Here is an 18,171-nt window from a genome sequence, read left to right on the forward strand (position 1 = left end):
GCATACCGTCGTGTTGCCGGAACTCATCTACCACTTCGCCTCTTTTGCTGGATCGAGAATGCTAATTTAAAGTATCCAAACAGGGCCATCATCTTTTCTTCCCTACTTTTTTATTTTTAAGTTGTCGATTGTTTTCTGGGGTAGGTAACCGCTTATTCCATTTGTGTCTCTTTTGGATACATATAGGCCGGCCAGCCATGGCGTATACCAGACACTCACCAGCCTTGAGCGCAGTAGCAGCCTAGGAGCAGCTTCCAGTGCGCACGAGTTACAGCTGAAGCAGAGGCATGGGGATGACGCATGTCCTCCTGGCGCCGGTGTTGGCCATGGTGGCCGCCGCGGCGACGGTGAGCGCGTGACCGGCCGAGGGGATCCAGCCGCTGTCCAAGATCGCCATGAACAAGGCCACCATTAACCTGCACGGCTCCGCGTACATGCGGGCCACGCCGGCGCTGCTCGGCGACCAGGTATGTAAAGCTAATTGCCTAGCTATTTTTTTTCTCGAATATGCACGAGCGTGCATATTATGTATTAAAGAAGAAAGGCAAAGAATGCCTCCACCATGTTATACAAGGTTCCCGTTACACTTATCCTTCCCTACGCGCCCACCTTTCTAAACTACCAAAGAAGGGTTCAACATCCCCTTTGAACTTGCCAGCCAACGACCATATCTTCCCTTCGGACTTGATCCTAGCTATAAGCACATCCATGGAGGGGGATGCCCCTTCAAACACAACAGCATTGTGATGCTTCCACAACTCCCAAATAGTGAGAATGAAGATAGTATGTGTTGACGCTGGAACGCGTCACACGAACATGTCGATGTGTACCCGCGACACCGAGGGAGATGCTCTGCAACTCACACCGCGGGAGGCCGACTTCCAGCGCGATACGCAAGACAGCAAGCCGGCGCTTTTGGGACCAGACGCCCCGCTCGCCCGGGAGGGACCCCGTTAGGGCTCGCGGCGACGATTGGCTGCTCGAGGTCGGTCTTACCGCCCCTAGAGCCTCGTGGATTCGCAGCCTCCAATCTTGAAGGACGATGAAGAACGAGAAGAAAGATACAAGGGGAGAGATAAAAGTAGATGAACACGGAAAAGTAGTAGATTGATTGATCGATTATGTGTTGTTCAATCGGCCGTCACCCCTTAGGTATATAAGAGGCGGCTGGACTTCCCGTGCAAGGAAAAGGCTTGGATTCACGTCCAAAACCCTAGTCAAATTCGGATTGGTTTTGTCCGAACTTTCCAAAACTGTTCGGTTTAAACTGGCTGCATCTTGTGGGTCTTTTTTGTGGTGGTAAACGATCTCGGATGGAAACGAGCCCAAAAGCAGTCTTGACCGTTTCAACGATACGGACAACTTTTATGTTGAACGTGTTTTGATCAGAGGTCATCTTTAGGGTCAAATCGGTCGCGCAAAACAGGCTATCCCTCACGCTACCCATCAGACAGGGTGTCTGGTGGGGCGCGCCAGTTTTTGCCTCCTGACGGGGCTGTATTCCGATGGCTCTAACTTTTGCATACGAACTCGGATTGGAACGATTTTTATATCAAAATCAATCATTTCGACGAGACGAAGACAATCCGTGTAAATAATGTTTCCATTTGAGGTCGTCTTGGGAGCTTAATCAGCCAAACTGTACTCTGAATATAAGATCTTAGTACTTTGAGCATAGTTTCGGCCTTTGAGATGAAATCGGACTGCGATGACCCAAACTTCAAAGATGTTCATATCAAAAATACGGAACTCTTTCATGAAGATCACTTCTCCATTTGAGGCCATCTTAAATAAGTTATTGACCGTGCCAAAATCTGGTGTCAACACATGCCCCCCTGTTTTTCGGCAAAGTTTGTGTGCCGAAAAATAACTTCCGCATAGCTTGTTCTAAGGACGATGTCAACACTCCATCGGCCATTTTGCATGTTCTTAGGACGACAAGTATATATCGGTCATTGCTTGTTTGAACCTCTTGATGCAAACTTGGGTGAAAACTTCTCAGCTTCTATAACAATCCGGTGATAAGGTTCCATAGATCAAAACCATCCTCCGAACCATATTGTTCACCCTTTCACTAGGATTTTGCAGATAATCAAGAATGAACTTCCTCCAATCCTTACTTCGCCTGCATAAAAGTTTCATTAGTGGCCGAAGCGGTGGGCTTCGATTCAGCCTTACCTATGTTGACAATACCTAGCATCGGCAATTGATAGAAATGCAATACACCATGGTTAACATAGTAGCCGGATGCTTGCTGTGCCAACTCTTTCAAATTGTCATGCCTAGATATATGAACAATTTCAAAGCAACCCAAGGTAAATCTTGCATCTAGACATACCCAAAGATAAACTATAAGTGATCCGTCAAGACATTGATAACCCTTGGATATTTGTTGCACTACTAATAACGAATCACCGGAAGCCTCAATATGTATAGCACCTATATCAAGGCAAAGCTCCAATCCGAATGACAATGCATATTCGGCTTTGATGATTGTGCAAAAATATTATACGCGGCCTGAGGCTTCACAAAATAGCTCCATATGGAGATAAATAAGCAACACCAACACCTTGGCCATTGCCACAAATTTATCGTCGAAAATAATCTCCATAGTACTAGAAAGACAAGGGCAATATCAATGAACATGTACCTCGTTTTGGCCTCTAATTGAACTAAGGACGATGTTAGGATACTACATCAGCCATGCTTTGACATATTCTTAGGGCAATAGATAAATACCGGCCATCAACATAATGCCCATGTAGAATTCATTCACCAAATCATGTATAGCCAAAATAAACAAATTAAATAGCAATCAAATATTTTGGCCCTTTGGATTAGCAAGAAAAATGTAGCTAATAAAATGTATAGTGATTTGGTAATACTCTGTCATCATATAGAAAATTATGTTGCATCCATGGATCAAAATAAGTCCATGGAGGGTAACTGATCATACCTGTGGATGAATTCCATGGCAAAGACATCAATGGCATTGTTGAAGAAAATGGATGATGTGCTAACCAAAGATTTTGATGTTGTGATGCACACCTTCGGCTTAATTGTTTGTTGCTTCCATCATTCTCCTTCTTCATTTTTATTGTACTTGTTGCAATTGAAGCATGCACATCGTTTTTGTTTTGATTGATCCTCTTGGGAACCCATGCCATGTTCCTCTTTCTAAGCTCTTGTGCACTAAGATTTTGTAATTCCTTCTTTTGCCAATACAATAAGCCGAGTGAGCACCTCGACTGTGATTTTGTTTCAACCAATGGCAACTCTTTCTGGGCCTTGTGCACCCTCAACTTATTTTCTTCAGATTTGGCACTCTGATTTTTATCAATTGATTGCTTCACTTCTTTGCTTTTTGTAGCCAATGTCAACACTTTAATTGGCTCTTTGTTTTTTGAGATCAAATCTGAAGTAGCACACTTACGGCCATCTCTTTTCACGCGGTAAACTTACTTTACCATCTCTTTCTTCTTCCTTGAGCTCTGGACCGATTCCTTATGATTGAAACGGTCTTTGATACGTGATTGTTCAAATGTTGATCTTCTTGTAGCTGCATAGTATTGGTGAGATGGTCTAAAATAAGATAGAGAATGTGCCCTTGTACCATACCTGTCCCATGATGAATATGTATCTATATGAGCATAGGGAGGCATCCACGGCATTGGCATTGGCGGCCCAAAATAAGGATATGAATATGTTGCATTAGAATTATCACTTTGCCAATAGCAATCCTCATATTTGCGCCTTGGGGGTGATCTTGGTTTCTTTGCATGATTTGGCCGATAAGCGTTCTTCTCTTCACTCATCTTTTGATATTTATCCAATAGTTCAGCAAAGGTGATTTTGGATCTCTTACACTTGCGCTTATTTCGGCCTTTGTTTTCTTTTGGTTTGCTTTCATCGATCATTGGATTTGCTTGCTGCCCCCCAGTCCTTGGCGTCTCCATTGTAGCTTCAATGGAATTCTCGCCCTCAAGATTATGTTCATTATGCTCTTCAACAACTTCTTTACTTGAAACATTGATCCCATCACCTGCAGTTTTTACATTCTCTTTAAATGGATCGGCTTGAAGAAGCCGGTGCAAAAACCTTTTGCCATTGGGACCAATCGGAATAGACTGGTCATCTCTTGGTGTTTCAACAAACTTCAATTGTCCTTTTTCAATGGCCGATTTAACTATTTGCCAAAACATGTTGCAATCCTCAAAATTATGTTTGGACGAATCATGCAACTTACAATACATTCGTCCTTGGATTGATGGCTTAACATGGTGATCGAGAATTGTAATATAATTATTTTTCAGCAACAAATCAAATATTTGATGACACATGCTTGAATTGAAGGTATACTTCTTGTTTTCTAGCCGATCTTGTTGTTTGAACGACTTTGGAGATAAGCAAACGAATGGTTCAGATTTGTAATCTCCCCATTCGGCTATGCATTGTGTTTTCCACTCTATATCCGATGTCTTTGGATAAGATATTGTATTAGCATCGGTTTTCTCAATAGAATTTAACCTTGGCTTTAAATTTCTAAAACGAAGATATTTAGAACATACATGTCTCAGTTGAGACCAAGTGCAAGCCAAGTACGAAATAAGCAAAGCTACCCAACTAGATATGAACTTTAGATAAAGCAACGGGGAAAGCTTTGGCTGTAACAATAAGTCATTATCGGTCTTTATAAATGGCACAATGGTTTGACCGATATGTTCCATAACAATTTTATTGCTAACAAGTAAATTACCCTTCTTCATTGGTCTTTCAAAATTACTTATGAGAATATTTCTTATAGATGCATCAATAATGAAGTTGCGACCAAATCTGAAAATAGGTAAATTACTCGCTATGCATACCTCTTCAAATATGTTGGGAGAACATAATGGTGGTGTCATTTGAAGAACATCTTGCTCCGTCTTTGGATGGCTCCCCAACACCTTGTCATCATCTTTTTCTTGAATCCGTGCATCATTGCTTTGAAGATTTTTGTCGGGCGAACTTTGTTCGGCTACTTCTTCTTGTCCTTGAAGCTTGTCAATTTCTACGGCACGGAACTCATAGGGCAGGAAGTAGGTTCCATTAACTTCAGAAAAATCAAGCACCGTTTTTTTCCTATGCTTTCCATGCCCTTTCTCAATAATGCTTGCCTCGTTGGATTTGATGGATTCAAAATATATACTACTTGATTCGGATTTTTCAACCGAAGCACTTTCATGTTCCGAATCATCCTTATTTTCATTGATACTACCAATTGGCAATGCTTCTTTTATCTGAGCCAACTCTTTTTCTATTCGTTTCTGACGGCGAGCGGCAAAATTAGCTTTAAACTTTTTCTCAATTTCAGCCCACTCCGGATATGATTGCCCCCCAATGCTTTTAGATTCTTTCGGCAATGACACACGGGTGTTGCCGAAATTTTGCAATTGTGTAGGGGGTGTATAATATGATATAGTACTAGGTGAAGGCATATGCATTGTTGTAAGACTATCCTTTTGCTCGCCAATTTCATCAATTGGCAAAGATTCATTTTCTTGCAAAACTCTAGCTTTTATTGCGGCATAATCAGGAAATAGCCCCTTTTCATGTTGTTCAAGGCAAAGAGCACTAATTCTCTTATTTTGGGCTAAACTCTTCAATGCAGCCACCACTACCTCATCTTCTATAATATTGGGCACAACCGCTTCTGTAAAATTTACATTCATTCGGCTATAACCAGGAAGGTGTGAAGCCGAATTATGAGCATCTACAGTTGTGTATGGTGCCGAAGAATTACTAACATGAGGTGTAGCATATGACGTTTGAGAGTAACTGGCCGAATAACTAGTAACAGCATGGCCAATTATCTCGTTTATCGGCATGGTTGGATTAGTATATTGCACATTACTTGCCGATGAATAAAAGGGTGAAACACTTTCTTGCATGTCATTGGAGATTCTAACATGAGGTATTTCAAATTTATTAACTGAACTCACCATGTTGTTCATCGGCATAACAATTTGTGGGGTTGCCGATGCATGAGAGTTGGGATACATATGGTGTAGGTTACTAGTATCATAAGAACTTAAAGCATGCAAATTACTTTGAATCGGCCCTTGCACGTAATTAGATGCATTATTGAAAAAACTAGGGCTGGCCGATAGAGTATACTCATTGAACAATCTAGTAACACCATATGAATTATTTGCATCTACAGTAGCGAATTGGGTATTCATATTACCTTTGTAGATTGCAAACCCTAGATGACGATCCTTTTGTAGCAAGAATAGGCCGGAGACCGTTCAAAGCTTCGTCCCCAGCGGAGTCGCCCAAAAGTGTGTTGACGCTGGAACGCGTCACACGAACATGTCGATGTGTACCCGCGGCGCCGAGGGAGATGCTCCGCAACTCACACCGCGGGAGGCCGACTTCCAGCGCGATACGCAAGACAGCAAGCCGGCGCTTTTGGGACCAGACGCCCCGCTCGCCCGGGAGGGACCCCGTCAGGGCTCGCGGCGACGATTGGCTGCTCGAGGTCGGTCTTACCGCCCCTAGAGCCTCGTGGATTCACAACCTCCAATCTTGAAGAACGACGAAGAACGAGAAGAAAGATACAAGGGGAGAGATAAAAGTAGATGAACACGGAAAAGTAGTAGATTGATTGATCGATTGTGTGTTGTTCAATCGGCCGTCACCCCCTAGGTATATAAGAGGCGGCTGGACTTTCCGTGCAAGGAAAAGGCTTGGATTCACGTCCAAAACCCTAGTCAAATTCGGATTGGTTTTGTCCGAACTTTCCAAAACTGTTCGGTTTAAACTGGCTGCATCTTGTGGGTCTTTTTTGTGGTGGTAAACGATCTCGGATGGAAACGAGCCCAAAAGCAGTCTTGACCGTTTCAACGATACGAACAACTTTTATGTTGAACGTGTTTTGATCAGAGGTCATCTTTAGGGTCAAATCGGTCGCGCAAAACAGGTTATCCCTCGCGCTACCCATCAGACAGGGTGTCTGGTGGGGCGCGCCAGTTTTTGCCTCCTGACAGGGCTGTATTCCAATGGCTCTAACTTTTGCATACGAACTCGGATTGGAACGATTTTTATATGAAAATCGATCGTTTCGACGAGACGAAGACAACTCGTGTAAATAATGTTTCCATTTGAGGTCGTCTTGGGGGATTAATCAGCAAAACTGTACTCTGAATATAAGATCTTAGTACTTTGAGCATAGTTTCGGCCTTCGAGATGAAATCGGACTGCGATGACCCAAACTTCAAAGATGTTCATATCGAAAATACGGAACTCTTTCATGAAGATCACTTCTCCATTTGAGGCCATCTTAAATAAGTTATTGACCGTGCCAAAATCTGGTGTCAACAGTATGCAGATCCTTGCGCCGTAGATTGTTCGGTCCTTGCTTGTCCCGCAGCCAAGCATCCAGCGTGTCTTGGGCCGTCGGTGTCCATTGCATCTTGCCCAAAGCCTCATAGATAACAGCCCATACAGCACGAGAGAACACGCATGTTAGTAGCACATGGTTGATCGTTCCCTCCTCCTGGTCGCAAAGAGGGCATGCGTCTTGATGTGGAAACCCTCTTCTTGCAAGTCGATCCGAGGTCCAGCACCGATCTCGTAGTGCTAGCCAAGCGAAGTACTTGCAGTTAGAGGGGGCCCTGGATGTCCAAGTAAGCTCCGCCATTGGTGCCACCTCACGGCCCCAAAACTTTGCCGCATAAGCCGACCTCACCGAATAGCGACCGTTCGTCTCCCAGGACCATGCAACCTTGTCCGGTACATCCACCTCCGGCTCCCACGTGTGCACACACAGCCATAGGGATAAAAATTCCCTCAAGGCTTGCTCATCCAGCTCCGGGCCAACATCCATAGCCCACGAACCATACTCAATGGCCGGTGCCACATGCTTCGTCAGTCTCACACGTCGGGGGATCATGCCATATATAGTTGGTGCGATCTCCTGCACCCTCATCCCATTAATCCAACGGTCCTCCCAAAAGAGGGTGTTCTGTCCACAATGTGCCTCGCACTTGGTAGCAGCCTGGAACAAACAGAGTGCCTCCGCTGGAACCTTTATTGTGAATTCACTCCAAGGTCTGCTCAAGTCCACCCGTTGCAGCCATGGCCACCTAGCTTGCATGGCCACATTTAGCCATTTGAGGTTCGGAATGCCCAGTCCTCCGGCCCACTTTGGAGCACAGACCGAGTCCCAAGTGACAGCGCAGTTGCCACCATTCGCATTAGCTCGCTTGCACCATAGGAAACCTCGACACACTTTGTTCATTGCAGCTATGGTCTTCATTGGGATATCCAAGGCCATCATTGCATGAATGGGCATTGCACATAGCACCGATTTGACCAAGGTCAACCGTCCACTCTTAGGCATCAAATCCACCTTCCATTTAGGGAGACAATTTGCCATTTGATCCACCAAATATTGCAACTGCGCCGGAGTTTGCTTCCTTAGTGCCAACGGGAGGCCTAGGTATTTTATAGGGAAGGACCCTATCGGGCATCCTAGCACATTGCTAGTCATGTCGATTTCCTAATCGGAGCACCTTATCGGGAGGGCCGCGGATTTCGCCATATTCATCCGCAAACCTGAGGCCTCCCCAAAAATCTCAAATATACACTTCGCAGCTTCGAGCTCTCCAGGCTTTGGTTTGATGAAAACCACCACGTCATCCGCAAATATCGACAACCGTTGCCTCATCCCTCGAGAAGCCAACGACTCCAAGAGTCCTCTTTGTGTTGCTTGCTGAAACAACCTTTGCAACGGCTCCATGGTGAGAATAAAGAGCATCGGTGATATCGGATCACCCTGCCTGAGCCCCTTACAGTTGTATATAGTATTTCCGGGGTCTCCATTCACCATGATTTTAGTGGTACAAGTTGCAAGGATACCACAGATCCATGATCTCCACCTAGGGCCGAACCCAAGTTGTTGCATCACCTCAATAAGGAACGGCCATTGAACTGAGTCAAAAGTTTTCGAAATGTCTAGCTTGAGTAGAATAGCCGGGTTGCGCAAGGCATTCAGCCTAGCTATTTTATTAATTAATATCCCCAGATTAATTTGACCAGCAGGCAAAATCTCTCTCGGGCCTGCTGGCTTTGGATTTGGATGTGGAGTTTGGGAAGCAAAAGTTGTATAGCAGAGTAGTGTGCTAGCTGGACCTTGCATCGAAGGGCAGAACAGCAAAATATTTCAGGCGGGCATATTAATATTATACATTGCCAACTTTTAACTGAATCATGAAATGATGCAAAAGATGACGATAAACAGCTCTAGGCAACGTTTTGCAGAATTACTAGTGCAGCTTTTGATTTGATTAGTGCTTATTTAGCACCTTTATCCTGATTCTGTGCTTTATATACTAATCAGAGAGCATGTGGGCAACAAAAGGCACCTTAATCTCCCAGTCTCGAGATGCACAACCGGATGGTTTGTGATGGTGCTTGGATATGAGAAATTGCCAATTGTTCCACTATGACAAAATAAAAATAAAATATCTATGCAGCTCAAACTGCTGAACTGCCTCTGACAGGATGAAGACACTGTATGGGTCACCGTGAAATACGGCTGGGAAAACCCCTCCGCCGATGACTGGATCGCCGTCTTCTCCCCCGCCGATTTCATGTAAGACCTTAATTAAGTAAAAAAAAAGATTATTCCGTTAGCATTCCAGTCGCAATAGATTCAGCTCTGATCGCTGTTGAATCTCCTCTGACATTCCAGTATGCAGCTCGGGCTCGGGCCCTAACCCATCGAGGTACCCCGGCGAGCCGCTGCTCTGCACGGCGCCCATCAAGGTCAGTTGGTTAGCTACTAACAAAGAATTTATCTTCCAATTTCGTGACATGTGTCAACATGGATGGACATCGCCATGGTCGAGCTGAACCTGAAATTATCTGTTGTGTGTGGGGCTGCAGTATCAGTACGCCAACTACTCTGCCAACTACCTCCATGGGGGCAAGGGCGCCATCCGGTTCCAGCTCATCAACCAGCGCTCCGACTTCTCCTTCGCCCTCTTCACCGGCGGCCTCGAAAACGTAACCATTAGTCCTAGCCTGTCGCTATCCGAACTATTCAATCTGAAATTCTGAATCATTTTGCATGTGAAGGACGTTCTGTGATTACGTTTTGGTTTTGCAGCCGAGCCTGGTGGCCGTGTCGAAGCAGGTGGCGTTCAAGAACCCCAAGGCGCCGGTGTTCCCACGCCTGGCGCAGGGCAAGACCCACGACGAGATGGCCGTGACGTGGACCAGCGGCTACGACATCGGCGAGGCCTACCCGTTCGTCGAGTGGGGCGTGGTCGCCTCGGGCGGCCGCGGCGGCAACCCCACGCGCCCGCCCGCCGGGACGCTGACCTTCAGCCGCGGCAGCATGTGCGGTACGTCGTACTCGTACACGGAGCGTCAACTGATGGGGAGCGTCAACTGATGGGCTGATAGATCACATCATCCTGCACAAGCGTACCAGCTGACGAGAGTGTGTGTTCTCTGGTCTATTAGGGCATCTCCAGCCGTTGGCCCCCAATGGGACATCTAAAAGCGCCGCCTGGGGGCGAGTTGGCGATGCACTCGGCGCTGGGGCGGTTTTGCGCCCAGTCGTCGCCCTCAGGCGCCGAAATTGGCCCACTTTGCAGCCCAATTTCGGCGAGTAAACGGTCCATGTGGGCGAGAATAGGCTCATATTCGGCGTGGTTTCGGCGTTTAATTATCAAGACAATTATTCCTTATCACATATTTCATCACAGAAAAATCAAATACTTCAACAAAATACTACAACAACAAATAGTTCAATACAAATTATATAGTTCAACAAATAAAAACTCGTATTTCATCACGCGGCGTCCCCCTTGAGCCTTCATAGGTGCTCAATCAGATTTTTCTGCAGTTGATGATGCACCTGTGGGTCTCGGATCTCCTGACGCATACTGAGATAGGCAGTCCAAGTTGCCGGTAGCTGGTGATCAACTTCGGCTAGAGGACCCTGCCTGTAGTATGGTTCAGTGTCAAACACTGGGTCTTCTTGCTCGCTCTCGATGATCATGTTGTGCAAGATGACACAGCAAGTCATGATCTCCCATATTTGATCTTTCGACCAGGTCTGAGCGGAGTACCGAACAACAGCGAATCGAGATTGGAGCACACCAAATGCCCGCTCGACATCCTTCCTGCAAGCCTCCTGAACCTTCGCAAACCAGGTGTTCTTGCCTCCTGCCACAGGGTTTGAGATCGTCTTCATAAATGTCGACCATCTCGGATAGATGCCGTCAGCTAGATAGTACCCCTTGTTATATTGGTGCCCATTGATCTCGAAGTTCACCGGAGGAGAATGACCCTCAACGAGCTTGGCAAAAACAGGAGAGCACTGCAGCACGTTGATGTCATTGTGAGTTCCTAGCATACCAAAGAAGGAGTGCCAAATCCAGAGGTCCTGTGTGGCTACCGCCTCAAGCACCACACTGCAACCGCCTTTGACGCCTTTGTACATCCCCTGCCAACTAAATGGGCAGTTCTTCCATTTCCAATGCATGCAGTCGATGCTTCCAAGCATCCCAGGAAATCCTCTTGTTGCATTCTGGGCTAGGATCCGAGCAGTGTCTTCCGCATTGGGTGTTCTCAAGTATTGTGGCCCAAACACTGCCACCACTGCCCGACAGAACTTGTAGAAACACTCTATGCTGGTGGACTCGGTCATGCGCCCATAGTCGTCGAGTGAATCACTGGGAGCTCCATATGCAAGCATCCTCATCGTTGTCGTGCACTTCTGGATGGAGGTGAATCCAAGAGCGCCAGTGCAATCCATCTTGCACTTGAAGTAGTTGTCGAACTCCCGGATGGAATTCACAATCCTGAGGAAGAGCTTTCGGCTCATCCGATAACGGCGCCGAAATGTTCTCTCGCCATGAAGTGGAGCATCGGCGAAGTAGTCGGAGTAGAGCATGCAGTAGCCGTGCAGACGATGCCGATTCTTTGCTTTCACCCGCCCCGGTGCCGAGCCACCTCGACGCGGCTTTTCATTGCTCGCCAGCAGCTGGGCGAGGGCGGCGAGCACCATCAGATGCTCTTCTTCCTGGACGTCGGCCGCGGCTTCCTCCTCTAGCAGCGTGGTGAGCTCTTCCTCCTCATCCGAGTCCATCGCCGACACAGTCAAAACGCCGAACACCTTGCGCTCGGTGGGCGTGTACCCGCCGTTAAACCGCGCCTCCGCGGCCGGAAACGACGGCCGGAAATGCCCAGCTGCTGCGGGAGGGGCTGTTGCGGCGAAGCGCTGCTATTTTCCGGCGGGGAATGGCTATCTAGCGGAGTAGGCCGGCGGCCGTCGCCGGGATATAGCTAGTGGTGGCCGAGGGCGCGGGGGGTGCGAGGCGAGTCGGGGGGAAGAAAACCTTGACTTTTCCCCTGTCGGTGTGGGCCAGGCGTGCTTTTCCCTATCGCCGGAGCCCCCAACAGCTCCCCAGCGCGCCGGGTTCGGCCTGTGACCGCCGGGCGGAAAAAAGGTCCGAACCGGCGATTTTCGGCGTCCTGGGGACGCGATTGGGCCGTTTTTTCGGCGCCGGCGCCGAAAAAGTGGCCTGGGGGGCCTGTTGGGGGCGCGGCTGGAGATACCCTTAAGGCGAGCCGGCGCGGACGGTTGGGTGGAGAGATCCCGGGTTCATCCACACGGCGTTCATGAGGGGACTGTGGCCCAACAAGGAGTACGTACGCACATATATTGCCAAACCGATTTAACCCCTAAAAAAACCGATTTAAGGAATTAATTTGCCCTTGAAAAAGAATATGCAGCAGCGGTTCCTTCCCACCCATGTTGATATTGCCAGCGTTTGCTCAAGACTAGTTCGTTTGTGATCATTCAGGTACTTCTACAAGATTGGGCATGAGCTCTCTGACGGAACGGTGATGTGGGGCAAGCCCTACACTTTCCGGGCACCGCCAACCCCCGGACAGAACTCGCTGCAGCGCATCATCATCTTCGGCGACATGGGAAAGGTACAAGATAGCGTGTCTCTTGGTAGCCGAACAGCACGAAAAATATATGGGTGCTGTTGCCGCTCGGTAGAAGAAAGGAAGTGAGCTGGAAGAGGATATCACTCTTACGGACGCTACATTGGTCTGGCCTTTTCAGGCGGAGAGAGACGGGTCAAATGAGTTCGCCAACTACCAGCCGGGGTCGCTTAACACAACGGACAAGCTTGTAGAAGATTTGGACAACTACGACATCGTCTTCCACATCGGTGACATGCCCTACGCCAACGGGTACCTCTCCCAGTGGGACCAGTTCACCGCGCAGGTCGCCCCCATCAGCGCCAAGAAGCCCTACATGGTTGCAAGGTATGATTTGGGGGGTATAGATACATCATGCATGTCATGACCGTATGGAGCAGTGTCAAGTAAGAAACGTCAGGGAACTTAGTACAAAGTACTACTCCCTCCATCTCTAAATATAAGAACGTTTTCGACACTACACTAGTGTCAAAAACATTCTTATATTATGGGACGAAGAAAGTACTTATTATCCTTGTCTTGTGTGTGCAGTGGCAACCACGAGAGAGACTGGCCCAACACCGGCGGATTCTTCGATGTCAAGGACTCCGGTGGCGAGTGCGGCGTGCCGGCCGAGACCATGTACTACTACCCGGCCAAAAACAGGGCAAATTTTTGGTACGAACGTTTTTCAATCCCTATATAAGTCGAACCATTTTTCCTCCAAAGTTCATAGTCTACTACTATCGTGTTTCAAATGACTGACGAAATGACTGGACTGCCATCGATGAATTTCAAGGTACAAGGTGGACTATGGTATGTTCCGGTTCTGCGTGGCAGACTCAGAGCACGACTGGCGGGAGGGGACTCCGCGGTACAAGTTCATCGAGGAGTGCCTCTCCACGGTGGACCGGAAGCACCAGCCGTGGCTCATCTTCGCAGCGCATCGGGTATTGGGTTACTCCTCCAACTCGTGGTATGCCGACCAGGGCTCCTTCGAGGAGCCCGAGGGCCGGGAGAGACTGCAGAAGCTCTGGCAGCGGTACCGCGTCGACATTGCCTTCTTCGGCCACGTCCACAACTACGAGCATACCTGCCCGCTCTATCAGAGCCAGTGCGTCACCAACGAGCGGAGCAACTACTCGGGCACCATGAACGGGACCATCTTTGTCGTGGCAGGCGGCGGTGGAAGCCACCTCTCGGGCTACACTAGTGCGATCCCCAAGTGGAGTGTGTTCAGGGATAAAGACTACGGGTTCACCAAGCTCACTGCCTTCAACCACTCGTCGCTTTTGTTCGAGTACAAGAAGAGCAGCGACGGCAAGGTCTACGATTCCTTCACCATCCTTAGGGACTACCGCGGCGTGCTCAGTTGTGTGCATGACAGTTGCTTCCCCACCACACTTGCTACCTAACCATCGAGCCGTCATGGAGTTTTTCTGTGCAATAAAACTACTCAGCTGCGCAACTAATGTGTGCTAATGAAGTGTGGAAGGCTAGTTTTTTTTTTGGAAAAAAGGGGTTGTCCTCTTGAGAGGGGAGTTTTAGACCATGATCCATCAGTACCTATGCTCGACACCGATGGATGCAACCCAAGGTTACATGCAGATCCGAGACATGTTTTCTCGATAAATGGTGTTTTTATTAACTCATAATGTTGCCTCAAAGGGATACAAGGTATACACCACCCACTAGATGTGTGCAATCTGACTGTCATCGATATATTGCAGAATTGAAAGGCTCCTGTCCACTAGATGTGGCACAAACCTGCAATCTGACGGTCCTATTTAGCATGCTCAAAGCTCAATCATAATGGTCAACGTATCTATGACAATATTAAATAACATTGGACATCAGATACCCTGACAGAGTCCTTTATCCTTCTTGAATTAATGGACGACATGATCATTGACTTGTATAGAGACACTACGGCTAGAGACGAAATTATCAACCAATGCATGCCATTTCTTGGAGAAACCCTTCATTCTTATGGTCCGCTAAAGAAATGACCATTTGACTTTGTCCTAAGTTTTTCAAAGTCAATTTTAAATATTACCCCATTCATGGTTTTCATGTGCATCTCGTGTACTGTCTCATAAAGGATAACTACTCCATCAAGGATTTCTTCCTTGCATGAAGGTTGTTTGAGAGGGTCGCACCACATGGTCAATTGTTACATTAATTGAGCCTATTAATGGTTGCTTTAGTTAAAATTTTGAAGCTAATATTATGGATGAAAATCAGCCTATACTGTTGGATCCGTTCGGCCTCCTTAACCTTTGTCAAGTTGGCCGACATGTAGAAACTTACACATCACCATGTGATCCAACTGGATGACCACTTAGAAGTTATGGTAGAGCTCTGCGAGGAAGCCATTTGGACCTGATGCCTCTCTCAAAGTGCTCTATCTTAAGATTTGAGCTCAAGAATGAATGAAATAGGAACACAAAGTACGAGAGTACAATAAATGTGATGGGGTGTCTACTCGATCTTGGAGGGGCCAGGTTCCTTATATAGTCTCGCAGATAAAACTAGTCATCTTTCCTCAAGATTCTCACTTAGCAGCACCGGGATCCTAACGAATCAGTCTGAGTTCTTTAGAAAACAGACAACTATGAGGAATTAGATGCACAACATAAAAACAAATCCGTTGAAACCACATACTGTGATGTCGATTTGAGAATCGAGCTCATATCGCGAGGAAACCAGGAACACCCAAAATTACTTCAGAGCCTCATCTTGGCAATGTCGATAGACGAAGCAAAAATGATCGGGCATGAGGTACTAGACTGGATGATAGAAACCAGGGTGTAGTCGAAGCAAGACGTGAGAGCAGTTTGGATTTTGGGGGTTTGATTGAGCATAAAAAACTTCAAGCCTAGAGATCTTACTTGCTACTCTTGGAGAGTTGGTGTCTCCTTGACACGTAGACAGCGTTTTAGAGCTTCCATCTTGTGGATCCACCACGAGCAAAGTTTTTAAAGGTCCAAGATCACCTCAAGATCTACCATGAGTGACTGGGGTGAGTTCTAAGTGAAGTTTAAGGAGATGAAGGTGGAGTTGAAGTGGCTTTAGAACATGCATGCTCAAGGCTCTCTAATGAAGACATAGAGTCGAGCCAATGACTTGAGCTTCAGGAAGCTAATCTGGTGTATTCGTTCCTTGCCATTTACCTTCTAGTTACTTACTTGTTCTTGCTTAGTGCTTGTTTCCTTATTAGTTGATATTTAATTGTTGCTTTGTTTCCTCACCTTTGCATGCAAACGAATTGGTTTGAACTTTGATAATCTCCTACCACCCCTCTAGTCGATACAACTCGGTCTTTCATATAACAAGCACCCCTTTGTGAACTTCCCATTTGAGAGGTACTCATGGAGTTTTCCTTTTATTTTGGGGCAATGCCATCATGGTGGTTTATATTTCATGTGAAAACAAGGAAACATTGTTTGATAATAAATTGACTAAAAAAATCAGGAGGTTCGAATTGCCAAACAATAGTTTGTGAAGCTTCCGACTTACTAGCCAGCACATCCACCGCCATTGCCTTGCCTGGCGCTATGTAAAAGCTTACAGAGTTGAAGTTGGCAAAATATTGTCAAGCTCTCATCCTACGGTGTTACCATCAGGAATAGCTATCTATGGCAACAACTCTTACCCCTATTTTTTCCACTGGCACATCTCTCCATAGCTTGCGAAACAACCATATAAAACCTCACACCTCCACACTGACGAGTAGGATATGGCATCACCACCATGTTTGCCTTACGATCCCCATACATCTGTCCTAGGAAGAAAATCATAATAACCACCATCAACAAGGGGCATCTCTCGCTACCACCATGCCGCATCCCGCATCCGTACTTAAAATCTCCTGTACACCAAAAACAACAGTCATCCTCCCCTAATGCACAATGAAGGAAGAAAATTGTGACAATCTCGCGCTCCCAGTATCAGTAGTCATCGAGCACGTGCAAATGAATAAAGAGAAAACGCAGTGTTGCTCCCGCTCCCAAGGATGCCTAGGTGCGCTCACAATTGAAGATGATGGCACTATCTCCCTCAATAGTTCTCTCATCCCCTCCTTGCACTTCTACCCCATTGAAGTACATTTGTAGATCCGAGAGGATGAGCGCTAACCCCCGCCCCCACACAACACAACACAACCACCACCACCAAGATACATCACACGAGTGCTACGTCTTGAGCTTGCGTTAGTTTTCCTTGAAGAGGAAAGGGTGATGCAGCAATATTAGCGTAAGTATTTCCCTCAGTTTTTGAGAACCAAGGTATCAATCCAGTAGGAGGCTCCTCAAAAGTCCCACGCACCTACACAAACAAAGAAAGAACTCGCAACCAAAGCAATAAAGGGGTTGTCAATCCCTTCACGGCCACTTGCGAAAGTGAGATCTGATAGAGATAGTATGATAAGATAAATATATTTTTGGTATTTTATAATATAGATAGAAAAAGTAATGATGCAAATAAAAGTAGATTGAAAGCTTTATATGATAAGAGATAGACCCGGCGGCCATAGGTTTCACTAGTGGCTTCTCTCAAGATAGCACAAGTATTACGGTGGGTGAACAAATTACTGTCGAGCAATTGATAGAAAAGCGAATAATTATGAGATTATCTAGGCATGATCATGTATATAGGCATTACGTCCGTGACAAGTAGACCTACTCCTGCCTGCATCTACTATTACTCCACACATCGACCGCTATCCAGCATGCATCTAGAGTATTAAGTTCATAAAGAACAGAGTAATGCATTAAGAAAGATGACATGATGTAGAGGGATAAACTCATGCAATATGATATAAACCCCTTATTTTTATCCTCGATGGCGACAATACAATACGTGCCTTGCTGCCCCTGCTGTCACTGGGAAAGGACACCGCAAGATTGAACCCAAAGCTAAACACTTCTCCCATTGCAAGAAAGATCAATCTAGTAGGCCAAACCAAACTGATATTCAAAGAGACTTGCAAAGATAACTTAATCACACATAAAAGAATTCAGAGGGGATTCAAATATTTCTCATAGATAAACTTGATCATAAACCCACAATTCATCGGATCTCGACAAACACACCGCAAAAAGAGTTACATCGAATAGATTTCCAAGAAGATCGAGGAGAACATGGTATTGGGATCCAAAAAGAGAGAAAAAGCCATCTAGC

At 46.4% G+C, this 18,171-nt stretch overlaps 1 pseudogene; it reads left to right on the forward strand.

The window, feature by feature from the left end:
* The first annotated feature begins 287 nt into the window (after window positions 1–287).
* On the forward strand, window positions 288–14,405 carry LOC119340765 (annotated as a pseudogene).
* The last annotated feature ends 3,766 nt before the right edge of the window (window positions 14,406–18,171 follow it).

The sequence above is a fragment of the Triticum dicoccoides genome, chromosome 7B (genome assembly GCF_002162155.2).
Source record: "Triticum dicoccoides isolate Atlit2015 ecotype Zavitan chromosome 7B, WEW_v2.0, whole genome shotgun sequence".
Taxonomy (NCBI): Eukaryota; Viridiplantae; Streptophyta; class Magnoliopsida; order Poales; family Poaceae; genus Triticum; species Triticum dicoccoides.